The sequence below is a fragment of the Centrocercus urophasianus genome, unplaced genomic scaffold, assembly GCF_019232065.1.
Source record: "Centrocercus urophasianus isolate 14NV4802_14NV808 unplaced genomic scaffold, USGS_Curo_1.0 seq_10, whole genome shotgun sequence".
NCBI classification, from domain to species: Eukaryota; Metazoa; Chordata; class Aves; order Galliformes; family Phasianidae; genus Centrocercus; species Centrocercus urophasianus.
The window spans coordinates 81,055,703-81,070,776 of NW_024884142.1; the positions used below are offsets into that span (position 1 = coordinate 81,055,703).

At 42.1% G+C, this 15,074-nt stretch overlaps 1 protein-coding gene across 3 annotated transcripts in view; it reads left to right on the top strand.

The window, feature by feature from the left end:
- The window catches only part of TRERF1 (transcriptional regulating factor 1), a 98,683-nt gene that overhangs the window by 12,032 nt on the left and 71,577 nt on the right, over positions 1–15,074 (top strand). The gene's annotated exons all lie outside the window — the stretch shown is intronic.

A 15,074-nucleotide genomic window follows, 5' to 3' on the forward strand; every position in this document is an offset into this window, starting at 1 on the left:
AATGATCATCCAGATTCTTGTGCTTCTAAATTGTCAGGCACAACATTGTGTATGCAACATGATTTTATTTGTCTTGACTATTTGGAGAGATCTAAGATTGAGGAAAGGACTGATTCCAATTACTGTTTTTTTTTTTATTTTTTTTTTTTTTTTTTAAAAAAAAAAAAAGAAAAAGAAAATGTCATAACAAAACCATCCATTACTGCAGTGGACATGGAGATTTGTATTCTCTTCCTGTGTTTCTTTGGTTGTGGGAGGAGGGTGAGGAGGCCTTCAGGCCATGTTCAGCAACAACTTCCATCAACAGTTTTGGATCAGACTCTCAGCATGCAATACTTATAGACTCCCATTAGTACACCTTGTACTTTTTGATACTTTCCTGGCTCAGCTCTTCTGTAATAGTCCTCTGCAAGGGACTGGAGGAGGCAGTGCAGGGGATGCTCACAGAGAGCAGAAGTATGCACGCGTTCAAAGGGCTGTGCCCAGACACGGCACTGGGAAGAAATCTGGGTCGTGTGTTGGCATTGCTGTGTGTGTGTTGGAGCAGCAAGTGCTCACACATTGTGCTGGTGGCCTCTCAGGAAAACCTAGCGAAATCATGTGTCCCTGCTAGTGCTTGAGAGGAGCTCTTCGTCAACATGGTTAGCTGTATGGCCATATGCTGTTCTTTTCTCTTGCGTATGTTGTCTGATAATTGTCAGTAGCAGGTGTCTGTGAGCTGAAGCAGGGTGGTATTTTAAAATTAGACTTTTAACAGGGAAAAAGAATTGCATTACTTCAGTGGTAGCAAAGAGGTTGAGCGAAAATTCTGGCCTCTGAAGCTTGCGTGTGTCCTCACAATGCAGCAGCGTGGCTGTTAGCAGTGCTGGTTCTTTGGCTTCACTGTTCAATGTCAGAGATGTTCAGAGATGTGGCTTCTAAGGAGAAATCACTAATCCTGGTTTAGGGTCTGTGTATCTGGCTTGGTTGAATCTGGGAAGAAGCACCATCTCTCTTATGTCTGCACAGCCCACAGGAACTATGCTGGGCGTGCACTGCACAGCTGCTTGGTGGTACAGGCTGGTGGGAGACTTAAAAAGAGATCTGTAGGTTGATTGTTTCCCATTTTCTGACCCCACCTTTCCCTGTACATAGTGCTGAGCATCCTGAGCTGTTTGTAGTACCACTGGTTGCTGTTGTATTGTGTGTGCATGTATATTACTACCACCATAGCCTTTTCTTTTACCTTTATTCTTCTTCTCTGAAGAAGAGCGACTGCTGAGAAGATAGGGAGAGACTTCTCTGGACTTGGAACACTGCAATTGTGTTCACTGAAAATGGTTTGGGGGCATTTCACGATAAGAATCTCCCAGTATCCCAGGTACTTCTTTCATACCATCTCCACATCCCAGTGAAAAGCTCTCTGAACTGCCATTCCTTTTGCTTTTCTATTGGGGAGCTTACAGCCAGGTGTTACAAGAACCCAGCAATTCAGAATTATCATATTTCAAGCTGTCAGAGAAGACATAATGCCCTTAGCATTCTTTTTGTGGTGGTCGTCTTGTTCTGTTGTTGTTGTTTTTATTTCTGGTAAAGAACTAATAAAATATAGAGCACATATGGAAATGGCAGATGTTGCGTTTTTCATTTTTTGTTGTTTCTAAAATAAAGCATGCAAGGGTTTGCAAGATCCTGCAAAAATTTGAACTAAGTTGTATAGTCATGTGTGCAAGGAATCTTTTTAATCTAGTCGCGTGTATGTACAGTGAATAGATCCAGGTTTAAAGAAATAAATTGCACTAAGGAGAGACAACCCAAGTGGAATAAAGATGAAGTACTGCAAAATATCTATGATTGTACTTACTAAGGTTAGGTTTTGCTGCCGGCTTTCTGTTGCGTTTCCTTTTTGTTGTCCTTTTTGCCCTCCATGTTATTCCTCCTTATGTAAGAAATCCAACTCATGGCATCAGCTGTTCTGCTTATCCATAGCAAAATGTTGGTAACTGAATAATGGGTCATGTGAGCCACGTTGCCACTCTCTGTGTCAGAAAACTACCAGTGGGTTATGAGTCCGTTCCATTCCTGACCATACACACACAGGTGGTAACTTTTCAATCTGCCGCCATAGTATGTTTCTTAGCTTGGATGCAGGAGGAGCTGTGATCTCACAGCATGACCGCAAGTGCGCTTGGTGACGCTCACAGAGGAAGAGCTAGTTGCAGAATTTGGGTCAGCAGGGCAGTATCCTGATGAGCTGTCTGGCACAGGACCCTGGAGGCTGCAACACCTGCTGAGTGCACTAACATAGGCTTGCTGTTCCTCTATTTACCATCAAGACTTTCTTGAAGGATTTTACCTTTTCATCTCCTGTACTTGAATTACTACTGCAGAACATCCTCCTCCTGGTGGCGTCACCCATGCCCCTTCAGAGCGTTACTTAGGTCACACGCCAAAACAAGTTTGTGCTTTGTAACTGAAAAGGATGTACAGCACGTGATGTAACTGTGTATCATATTCTTTTGTTTCTGAAGTAAGCTTAGTAAATAGGACTTGATATGTATATGTACGTACACACTGCAGATCTGAAGAGCAGTAAGCATGCACATATATGCATTATAGTGTGGTAGTTTTCCTGTGGGGGTTTTGTTATTGTTGTCCCTTTCAGAAATTGTGAATCTGTAATTTTTCATGGGCTGGTCCTCAGCCCTTTCTGCCAGGGAGGCTCAATCTATCATGTTAAAAAAAAAAAAATCAATATAAAGTCTAGAGGTTTATTTATAAAGCGGACTGTGGAGAGAGGGCGCAAAAATTCCATTAAAATGGCAGTTTAACGCTAGCTGTTTCTCTTTGGGACTAAGCTCCAATATTTTAAACTATTAAAATTGTTGTAAGTGTGCTTTTAAAGTACCACAAATCACATTAAAGCTTTCTAGTTGAAACTTGCCTTTATATACTCAGCTCATATATGTTTTTGGAAGGTCTGATGCTGCCCTGAAACATGGTTTTAGCATCCATTTTAGGGCTTTATTATAGTTAATAATCTTACAGGTTTACGCTCAAGTGAAAATACCTGGATGTGAGAATTTATTTTCCTTCAGAAGCATGAATGCACGTATGTCTTTGTGCAGATGCAGCTCTTCGCAAATTATTTCTATGAAATCTATAGGCATCCAGTGTAATTCATCAGAATTGCTTGGCTTGGCACATGTTACTTTCTTAGAAGAATTTATGAATTCAGGTGGCTGTGGGTTATTTTATTGCATACCAGTTTTCACTAGTGATGTGTTGGTCATCTACTCCATCTTTTCCATGGAAAGAAATAAATGCATCCCTCTGCTCATAAATATGATGCTGAAAGGTTTATGGGATAGTATCTGTATTAAAACTCTCAAATAGCAAAAGGAGTGGGTTTGAAGTGTAAGTTTAACCTCCTTGCGGTATCTTCCTGACTTGCTTTAATAGCTAAAGAAGATTGGTCTTGAAGTTGTTGAGTTTTAAATACAAATAGCACTGAATGGTTTTATGTACGTTGTCTTTTTTTCCCTGGAACGAGGAGATTTATTTCCAAGGGAAGCACCATTTATTTAGTTCAGAAAATGTCTGTTAAAAGAAAAAAAAAAAAAAAAAAAAAAAAAAAAGTGAAATCAGTTGGGCAAGAAAGAATCTGCATATTGTGGGGTTTATTTTCTGATCCATAAGGAAGCGTATGTTGAAAGGTAGAAGAACCGCACGAATCTGATCTAAAAGCAGACTTCTTATCCTCACAAAACAAAGCAGATGTGGGGCAGCATGGCACTGTGTCAGGCTGCATAAATGAATGTGATAGGAGGCAAGAGAAACTCCAACTCACCAAACATTTGTGTGTGGTGTAAATATGGGTACTGTCACATAGTTGTATCCCTACCTACAACCAGATAACTTAATCCATCATTCCTGCATTATTCATCCGTTAGTTTTTACTTTTTGTATTAAATCATAGCCTTACTGTACCTTACTTCTTGCTATCTTTGCTTGTGTGTATTTTCCTCTCACCTGGTTGTACAAAGTTCAAGTAAAGTAACAATCCCAGTAAGCTTAAAAAAACAAGACTACTAATATCACATTTACTGTTAAATACTATTTGAAGCTTCAAATAAAGTGGCCTATATAAGTCCCATAATGTTAGAAATCTGAAAAATTCATACTTTCGTTTCGAAGGGGGAGACTTTACAGGGAAAACATTAAAACTTAAAAAAATAAAAAAAAAAAATAATAAAAAAAAAAATTCTCCATTTTTCAAAGTGAAAGCAACTAAAATTTGTTTCAGAAGGTCTTTTCCCTGTCTGAAAAGGAAAAGCTTTAGTTGTGTTATACACCTCTCAGTATAACTGATCATTAGCTTCCATACTTTTCATAAAATAAGCAAGTAACATTAATGAAGATAAAGGAAAACAACATTAGTAAAGAAAATAGAGTTACCTGCAAAGCCCTTCTAGTCTGGAGTCACCAGTCTGCCAGAAAGCATGGTTGCAGGTGGGTTAATTGGATTTGGCCAAATTGCGATTGCTGCCAGCTGAGATTGGTGGAAGCTCTTCTGCTCAGTCCCTCCTCCTCCCAGCTTCTCTATGTCTGAGAAGGGAGCAGACTGGCTTTGTCATGCTTTGGTGCTGGTGTGTTCAGGGCTATGCAGAAATCTACAGGATAGGAAGAGAAGCTAGGAGACTGTTGTAGGGTCTACAAAGGAGAAAAAATAAGGAAGGATAAAGCATTGTGCTTGAGAGCCTTGCAAGGTGTTTGTTAGGGAGGGATGTTGCAATGGTGTGGTGACTGCCTGAGGTAATTTTGAAAAGTTGGTGTCCTTGAATGAAAATGAAGGTCTGTTCTTGTCCTACAGCCATTTTGCAGCACTTACAGCTGCTTTAGAAGCTATTTCCTCACTGTTCCTCTAGCTAAGCTTCTTCAGTCTATGGATTCCTATTTCATTATGGTTTCCCATTTCATAGAATCCATTAGGTTGGGAAAGGCCTTTAAAATCAAGTCAGCCATTGTAGATGTACTTTTCTCCTCTTTGCTGCGTGATTTTCTCTTGGTTTTATAGACGCCCTTTTTGATCTTTCTCCATGCTGTCTGAGGGGTATGGAAGTGTGGAAAAAGCAGATTTTTTACAAACCACTTCTGCTAGAGTAGGCCTGCTGGCTGCTATGTCTCAGTGGTGTGTTGCTGGTGTAGCAGTGCTCTAGGAGTGTGTCACTTTCTTGGTAACAACTGTTTCTTCACTCACTTCCTCTTCTTTCAACTGACAGGGCTATGTCCTGTCCTTCTGTAGCATAGAATTGTAGAATCACCAAGGTTGGAAAAGATGTCTAAGAGCATCTAGTCCAACTGTTCACCCATCATCAAGATTTCCCACTAAACCATTCCCCTCAGTACAACATCCAAATGCTTCTCGACCACCTCCAGGGATGATGACTCCTCTACTTTCCTGCATCTCTGGCAGGATATGGCATGAAGGGTGTGGAGCTTGTTTGTTAGAGAATCTCAGCAACTTCTGTGCTATCCCGTGTGTGCATGTGTTGGAGAGTTGGCTAGGCTTGATGTGGTGCTAGGACAAGCAGAATGGGCTATGGAGGAGAACAGGATGCTTGTCTCCTTGCCTGTGGTGTTGGCCTTTTGCAAGTAGCAGAAAAAAACAATTTTTTGTTGAGCTTTGACTGTTTCTGGTGCCATCCTTGAGGAAAACAGGCTTGCAAGGTGTGCAGAGCTGGCACTGCGAGCAGCCAGCACGTACATCTTGTAATTGCTGAAATCTGTTGGATTGGAGCTGCACGGCTCAGATTTAGCTCTGGCTGGTAGCCAAAATAAGCTGTTCAGGTTTGTCCGAGGGGGAGCTGCTGATTACTTTAGCTTCTAAAATTTCCTTGTGAGCAGTGCTGCTGCTTGTTGGCTGCCCACTGGATGAGCCTTGCTGGCCAGGGCTCTGTGGCTTCACCTGTGTTCCAGTGCATCCTTGAGCTGGGGTACAGCCTTGCTCCTAATGAGCCTTAGACCCTGTAAGTTTTGCTGTAACAGATATGGAGGTACGGTGATGTTCTACTCTTGGGATTAATGTAGGGAGGCTATGTGTTTTTAGGATGTTCTGTTTTTGTTTTATTTTGACACAGACATTTTGTTGACCTCAACTTAAACGGGTATCACTTGGCTGGAAAGAACTGTCCTTCTGCAAGTCTGATGCCTTCCAGGTCTGTGATCTTTACTTGACAGTGCTCTCTGAGACGTGTAATAAAGTCACTATCTTACCAGCCTGATGCAACTCCATGTGTGTTTGGTTTTGGGGAATTTCCCCACCAAATCTCTGGTTTTGCTGCTTCTGCAGGTAGTGCATCAAGGCCAGCACTGGCCCACTCCATCCTTAGGGGTAGTCTGAGCAGGGAAGAAAGGACTCCCTAGTTTTCTTTTTTTTCTTTTTCTTTTTTAATCTGCGAAGAGGAAGTGGTAGATACCAATCTTTCTCTGTCACACATCCTACCATGCACATCTTGCTGATGGCCACTCAAACTATCCCCTAGCGATGCTACTCTACCATGACTAATTTCCTGTCTTTTATTTTGAAAACAGAGTCATCAGAGTTTGCACAGATCAGCTGGTACAGGCTCCAGTTTGTTCTATAAGTGAAAACCTAGAAAGCATACTTCAGGGAAGAGATGCAGGAGACTATTCTATTTTTGTGTGTGTGTGTGTGTGTGTGAGATTTGAGGAAAGGGAGGGCAGTACTGAATGTTCAGGGTTTTAATAATTTAATTGGTGGATCTTGATTTCAAAATCAAGATTAAGTGTATTGGGATGCAAGCTCAGCCAGGTGTGAAGAGTAACCAAGCCTGTAAGAGTTAAAAATGTATACTGCTAGTTATAAATCTATAAAGCTCTGAGTGTCATTGGTGAGATGATCCACCTGTGTAATAAACACTCATGCCCTTCCTTTGCTATTTATGCAGAAGCTTGTCAGTAATATGTTGAGGACAGCACCATCTAAGTGACTGTGCATGTTAGACATAGCTGTTGGTTAAACTTTCTCAAAGAGATATTTTGACTAATCAGTGTGTAAGCATGTGATTTTAGCTAATTCTTTACGTGTTGTTTTTCCAGCTGTAAAAGTGCTCCAGGAAAGAAAACTATCATTTTTTCTCAGCAACTAATTGCTATTACAGGGAGAAAGTTTGGGGTTTTGTGTTTGTTTTTGCTGCTTTAAAGAAGAATACTGATGGAACAGACATATTTAGTTGAGGTATTAGTTATTTGGTAATGTAGGGCCCAGGTATTTACATTTACTTTGTTGTATACCACTTGTTTAAAACCAAATGAATACTAACACATAGTTGGTTTATGTATGGCTGCAGATGTTGTGAAATACAAAGCACCGAGTAGAATAACAGAAGTAAAGTTAATTGTAATAGGTTCCTAGAATTGACTGAGTTGCCTGGGGAAGTGCATTTAGAATGACAAAAATCAAGAACGGTCCCATCTTCATCGGAGCAACTATAAAGGCAGTGGAAATCTACTAAAAGTATGTTTTTAAGGCTAATACTGTTTTGATAACTGAATTTTTTTTTTTTTTCTTTTTTTTTTTTTTCTCATGGATTTTTGAATTTGTTAATGGAGCTGTAAATGCTGAAGGATTTCAGTGTACTTGATAGAGTTCCTGCAGGTCGGCATCAGCCCAGCAGCTATCAGTAGAGCCTCACTTCCTCGTTGGCCAGAAACACCACCCTCATTCTTAAAAAGCTGTGGTTAAAGTGGATGGGCATTAATCTGAAATAACAGCATTCTTGTAAAAGATCAAAATACAGATCTTTCAGACAAATTGTTTCCTAGGAGTGCAAGGGGGAACAGTGAGCTAAGATGCTCCTTGGTACCAGCCTTAATCCTAACACTGACTGCAGAAAACCAAACCACTCTCCCAGAAGTCTGGGTGAATGAGGGTCAGCAAGCCCCTGGGATGGCAGGAATCTGGCTTTCTTCATTTATTCTTATGTATTTGCAGTGTTTTGCAATGAACAGCTTCAAAATGGCTTCACTCTTTAGGAATTGTTTGATATTTAATTTGTTGGAAAAGTGAGTCTGGCAACTAGATTAATATTGTTGTGAAAGCCCTACCGCAGCATAAAATATGTCAAGTTTAAAAAAACAAAACAAAACATTTTTCCTTTTTTAATACGTATGAATAAAACTACTTCCTCCTCTTTTAAAGCTGCCCTAGAAAGCAATGGCAGCAGGCTGTGGTAAGGCTGTGCCAGTCACTATCTCAACTTGAGCCTACTGAGGCTGTGCTCCAGGGCATGCGGCTGTGTGAGAAGTGACTGGTCAGATGTGTCTCGGTTGCCCCACACTTGATATAGGTGCTTTCTGGGGTGCTGTGGTGAGATTTTGTGGGATCAGGCCCTGAATGAGCTTCTCAACACGCTATCCATGCTCCTTGTCCCCTCAGGGTAAAGAACAAAATTACATACGTGCTCCTAGAAATACAGTAAATAAAAGAGCAGTCCTCCTGTATTAATAAAGGCTGGTGCAGGTTCACCGTTATCACTGTTAAAGAAGCTTGCTGAGATTTAAAACATTTGTCCCAAGTTCTGATGATCCCAGCACCAAAATGCTGTGACGCTGGTTGTGCTGCGCTGCCTTAAAGACAAGGACAGAGACAGCAGGAAGCAAAGACACAAACTGTGCCTGCTTCTCGGATGCAGAACAAAATGACATCAGTTGTGTGCAGGCTTTGTCTAAACTTTTCATAGCAGTTCTCACCATACCCACTTGCTGAAGAAAGACGCCTATGTTCAGTAATGCTGATGTGGTCGTGTTCTGAACTTCTCACGGTGCTGCCGGTTGTGCAGATGTGTTACAGTAACTGCACTGAGATGGTTTCTGTTTGTATTGAAGACCTGATTAGCTAGGCAGGAATGGAGTTACAAATTTTAATAACAAGAAGTACTGGTGAGTTTTTTTTCCTTTCTGCCCATTTAAGCATATTTTACTTGCTTTTATTTGCATGTCAGCCACTGAAACAACAATATATGAAACAGTTTTAATTTAGAATCCTTCGTGGTAATGTGTTTCAGTCAAAAGTGCTGCAAAACTACTATTTAAAAGTAAATGCTCTAAAAGATCATTTTATGATCTTGGATTAGATGGAATTTTTTTTCTCCTCCTTCTGAAATTTTAACTTACTGATGAATTCTTTTCAAGTGGTTCTACTGCCTTCAGAAATAACAACCCGATACTCGGACTGTTGTGGGATAATCCTGGAACCTGTGTAGGATGTGCATTGACATACCTAAGAAACACGAGAGATAATTACAACCTTTCTTAGTCCACACACAAACACATTGCAAACATTTTTCCATGTGAAGAATGTGAACTAGTTACATTTTAAAAGCTAGATATGTATGAAAAATGGACTATAAAGGAGATGCCTATTTCAAGCAGTTTTTGATGAGATCCAGATTTAAAAAAAAAATTAAAAAATTATAGCATATTAAATTAGGCATCTTTACTAGGGTGTAAAGAAGATTTATACTGTAATGAAATATTGCTATAACCCAATTTAGAACTTGACGAATCTGGTTTTATGGGGCTGAATTATATGGGATACCTCATTATTTGAGGGGAAAAAAACTTTTATTGTTATTTTTGGCACCCTTGTATCCTCTTTGGTTGAGTTGTGCTTTGCAGGAGCTGCTTTCGGCAAGATGTCTCAGTTGATGCTTTTCAAGGAAGCCATGCAGGATGAAGTCATCATCAGGGATCGCAGCCTGGCGAGCCTTTCTTTCCACATGTGGTCACCGATTTCAAGTTAAAGGCTTGCAGTCCACACTGCTCCTCTGGACCAAAAACATAGGTCTCCTTGAAAGTTGTAGTTCTGCTTTATTGCCAGATGTATCTTACTGATGCTGTGTATGTGAAGCACAGCTGCACTAAGATTGCATATATACTGCTTTAAAAATGAACTTCAGAAAGTCATTTTCCTTCTTTCTTGTCTCTCCCTTTGAACTGTGTAAGTTAACACACAGTCTGTGTGTTTTCAGAATGACCTGGCATTACAGCTTGCAGCAGACCGTAAAAATGGACATTGCAGGAGAGTATTATGTGCTATATTTTGTAAGTCTGCTCAAAATTTTGGTTAGCACATACCTCATGGAACATCTTTTGAGACCACTTGCGCTGTTGTTGCTGATCACAAATACTTTCTGCACTGAGAAACAAAACTGGAAGCAAATGAAATTTGTTCATTTGACTGAAATGGAGAGCAAATTCTTGCTGGAAATATGTTTTTTTTATAGGGTAATGAGTTTCTTATGTGCAGTGTTTGTTTTCTCTACTTCTTTGGCATGCAAAATGATTGATCTCAAGCAAATTGCATATGCTTGCAGCTCCAACCATATATGCACACATTAGTGAGCATGTGACAAAGGAAAACAAAATGCATGGGTGCAGCTTTTTCTCCCCCTTCCTGGAGAGAGGAGCACAACTTCTCCCTGTGCCAACTGCAGCCTCCGTGCCTCATGGTTCTGTGTGCACCTTTCCTGGCACATTGTGCATATGGAACAGAATGGGGAGAGCGTGGCTGGTAGTTTGTGTGGTTGGGTGGAAGCTACAGAGAAAGCGCTGGCCTTCTATGGGGCCTCGAAGTACTGAGTGTTTAGAATGACTTGCTGGTAAGCAAACTTTTGGAAGTCCACAGTTGGAACAGTCGCAGTTTGGTGTGTACTGAAAACTATTTGCTGAATTTTAGAGACCCTTTTGTTTAGTCTTTGCCCCCCACTGTTTAGACATCAGTAACCAGGTGTTATGCCTCTCTCTGGAGCCTTAAACTGCACTTTTTTTTCTGATGTAGTCATCGGATCAAATTATTTATAAAATGAGGACATCCTTTTGAACTTCATGTGTAAACAGTTCTCTTAAGTATGTGCACAGGCAGAGAGATCCTTGTCTGTTTATCCACAGCTGAAGCCCAGATATTAATAAATACTAATATTAAATAATGCATTTTTCCCCTCAGTCTGCATCTGAGTTCTCCCTTTAAGGCTCAGATTTCTTTTCTAGGCTGCTGTAGAAAAGCTTCCACCCCACTCTTGATGGAGGTACCAGCTACAGTACATCCCTGCTGCCGTGATTTATGTGAGGTAGGGCAAGGCAGCGAGTCCTGTCATAGTGCCTCCTGCCAGGCAGGTATCATTAGAATCAAAGCCAGGGCTGCTGCCATCACTGGGGTATGCGTTTGAGTACCAGGACTGCCACCTTTGGGCTGTGGGCTCACTCTGGGTTCATTTGCTTTGGAATTAATGGTGAGAGCTGGAAGCCTGCCCAGATGTTGTTGAATATTTGTTTGGAGCCAAGTTGGTGCTGAACTGTGGTTAGTTGTGAGGCATTTCAGCAGGCAGCAGAGTGCTTTAGAGGTGGTGGTGGGACTCTCTATGTGTTCCCCCTGCTTCATCCTCCAGTGCAGGATTTGACTGCCCGCATCTTGAGGGAGAGATATAGAAGTGCGATCAGGGAGCTGTGAAGCATGATGAAAAAGGTACATATTGCATCAGTCTTACAGGTACTGGCTGCTACCAGGGCAACTTCATGTATGCTGGGGGATTTATTTTAGTTCTCTGACTTTTTTTTTTTTTTTCAACACAACTTTAATCAGCTACTTAGCCAATGCCAGCAAGGTTTGCAAATCAAAACCAAATCTGAGCATAGCACTGTGCTAATCTAAGATGCACTTTGATTTCCTGCCTAGGGCTTCTCCTCCTGGCTCCGGTTTGGTGCACGTACAGTGCTGTACGCTCAGAGACATGTTTTAGATACAGAACTGCTCAAGAAATGTGGTGGCAGCTGCTCCAAGCTCTGTATTTGCTGTGTTTGTCACTAGCCTGCTTGCATTTAGGAAATGGATGTTTGAAGTTAGGTGGGCTGCAGAGGAGTCCTAGATTTGTCAACATCTTACATGGAGTGGTTCTTGTTGTGTCTTGTAGACTGCTTATGTTCCTACAATTAGACAAAAGTGCACTCTGTCAATAAAAATAACCCTCATAAGAAATGTTGCACGGTGCAAGTAGTGTGTGAGCAGAGTATTTTACATAGCACGTATATTTACTAATGCAATCCTGAGCAGTCTAGCTCTGCTGTTTGCCTAAAAGCAGCCCCTCAGAACGCTCTGATCTTTCACCAGCAGTGCTGTGGCTGACTTTCCTTACTGTACGGGAATCAGTGTAGAAGGGAGTTTGCGATCCATCATTAGTCTATGTTTTTCCAGACAGGTCGGCCTTCCTCTCTGTGGGAGAGTGCAAACTGCTGCTGGAGGCATGAAGGAGGGATTAGCATTCATCTTGTTCTTTTCCATCTCATAGGCATAGGGAGTTTATGAATGTGCTGCTCCTTTGGGGAGCATTTCTTCTTGCCCCAGTGTGAAGGCTGCAGAGAAGTTGGTACGACTGTGTTGGTTGTATGCCCCTGGTTCAATAGATATGTGAAAAAGTTGAGCATGGCAATACTCTGGGAGAAGTCAAAAGTGGGGAATGGAAGGACTGATGCAAGCCTGGGGCAGTTGGTAGGAGAGCTTTCCCAGCATTCATGCATTTGAGGCCTGTCATGAGGGGGAGCTTCTGTCGATCCATCTGTCTGTCCATCTATTCCTCCATCCTTGTCCTTCAGCACCTTCCCAGTGCAAGTGTCATGGTGTTGCATGCTTTGCAGATGATACATCTGCTGCTGTCTGCCTCCTTCTACAACAGCACCAGCCTCTCCAGCACTTCTGTTTCCCTTGAAGAGCCAGCAATAGCGTTGTGGTCCCCAGGGTGTCCTGCTGCTGCCGCCAAATTAGAGTATTTCTCTCAATTAACCGCCAGGCAATCCTTCTCCTCCCCATCCTAATGGGGAGTGGTTAATAGTTATCATTTGCTAATCTAGGCATCTGGAAAGTTTGTTCTCAATGGACTGCAGTCTGGAGATCTCACTGCTTGTTCACTTTGTAGGCCCTGCAGCTGGGTGGGCAGTAGGTCCACGTCAAGGGTTTATGGGCTGTGGCAGTCCACCTGCTGCCCTCCACACTTCCTAGCATGGACCTGGCGTGAGGTGGTCTGCAGGATTGAGGCTGCTGGTGTGGCTGGTCATGGGCAGCATCACAGCACTTAGGAAGCCTGACAAGCACCCTGCACAAATGCAGTGGTTTTGGCTGGATATGGTAAGGATTTTCCCTGGGGATGACATGGGAATTGTTGCTAGCAGGCATCAGATGTGCAGAGGTCTGTACAAGAGGAGCAGTGATTCCACTCAGAGAAAGGCAAAGGATGGGAAGCACAGCCATTCAAGGGGCTGTTGGGTCTGAATGGGTCTGTGCAGAAACACATCATGGGGCTGAGCTTCCCTGTTCAGACACGCCTGTGTTCACGTTCCAGTCGGGCTCAAAGAGAACAGGAACAGCACCATCTGTGTCCCACTTTATTTTTAAATAAGGTAAAATTCTGAATGCCAGCCATCTGCCAATGGCAGCACATCCAATGTGTGTCGTCTTGTCCAAGGTGGAGAAGGGACATGGTGTAGTGGATGAGAGAGCTGCAGGTGTGTGGGCCAGCTGCTGGGCCACAGCAGCACTGTGGTATGGCCTGGTGTCTGCTCTGCTGCCTTCTGTTGTGCCAAAATAGTAGTACACAGCAGAAAAGGACTCGGGTCCCTTCCCATTGGTAGGATCGACAGCACTTCATTTGGGAAACTCAGGATAAGGTGTTAGCGTTTCTGTGGAGGGTGTGCAATGTTGGTGTGGTTTGGAACTGCCAGACTGATGAATGAGACAAGGAGATAGTCATCACTTTTTTTTTTTCCTCCTTGTAGCCTGGTCACAGGGCATAATGTTGCTTTGGAAACAGTTTAGATTGCGGTTTTGTACAAGTTGGCTATTAAAATAGGTCTGCTATCTTGATGGGAGTTAGTATGAGCCCTTAGCCTGCTGCAGGAATTGAGCAGACTCATTTTGCTTTCATAATTTTCCTCCCAGGTCCCCTCAGCAAATTCCCCATCGAATTTGATTTGCTTCTGAAAGTGCTTTTCCTGAAGTCAACAAGCCTTGTTCAGTGCAGTACTTGTGTATCAAGTGCTGAGTCTGGTCCCATAGATCTGGGTGAATGTCAGCACTAATAGGGCAGTAGAGAGTTAAAAATAATTGAATATATATATATATATATATATATAAATTAAAATATTTACATTGGAAGCTGCAAAGCATTTGCTCTTTGAATAAAACAAAATTCCCCATTGTTCTTGTACAATTGTTGCAGTCTGTCTGAAAATAGCCAGGAAGAGGTTGAGCCATGAGGAAAGTCAGGGCTGGCGGGAGAATAGGAGGGCAGTGATACTCTGCTGGCCAGTGGCTTTCCAATTCCTCAGACATTTTCTGTCGTGAGAGCTAAAGACTCCATTGTACAAAAAAGTACCTTCAGTGAGATGATGTTGTTAAGGTGTTTCTGGTAATGCCAAAACCAAAATGGTCAGCGGCCTTATGAATAAAAAGTATTTCTGAATGAAGCAAATGGCAACTGAGAAGAGGAAATAAGAGGAGTGAGTAAGCTGCGTCAGTGAAGATGAGGAAATTGTGTTCAGTGTATGACAGGTTTCTTTTTAGCTCTAGAAGCCAGTGCTAATTTACACATAACAAAAAGAAAGTATACCACAGAACAGCCTCAGGACCCCAGCTCACAGCAGCCCTCTTTACTGGGGACCTGAGTACCTTTTTGTCCTGCTGGTGTGGAGGTGGTGGCATGAGTTTGTGCTTTAAGCATGGGAATGCTCTTTGCAGAGTCATTACAGCAAACATAAGTGAACATGAAAATAATTAGCTTTCAGTCCTTCAATTCCTGCCATATCTCCCCTCGGATAACTGGGCTGAGAAATGAGTCTTAAAAAGACACCATCCCTATTCTCTTGAAGTGTCCCACTTCATGTACATGTTTCTGATCTTTTTCAACCTGGCAGTGGACTAACAAGTTCTGCTGCTGGTGGGCAAAGCACTGAAAGCATTAACAGGGCATGTGGAGGGGTTTGTCTGGTGGTATTTTAGCTCCTTGGCACACACTTCTCTCTCT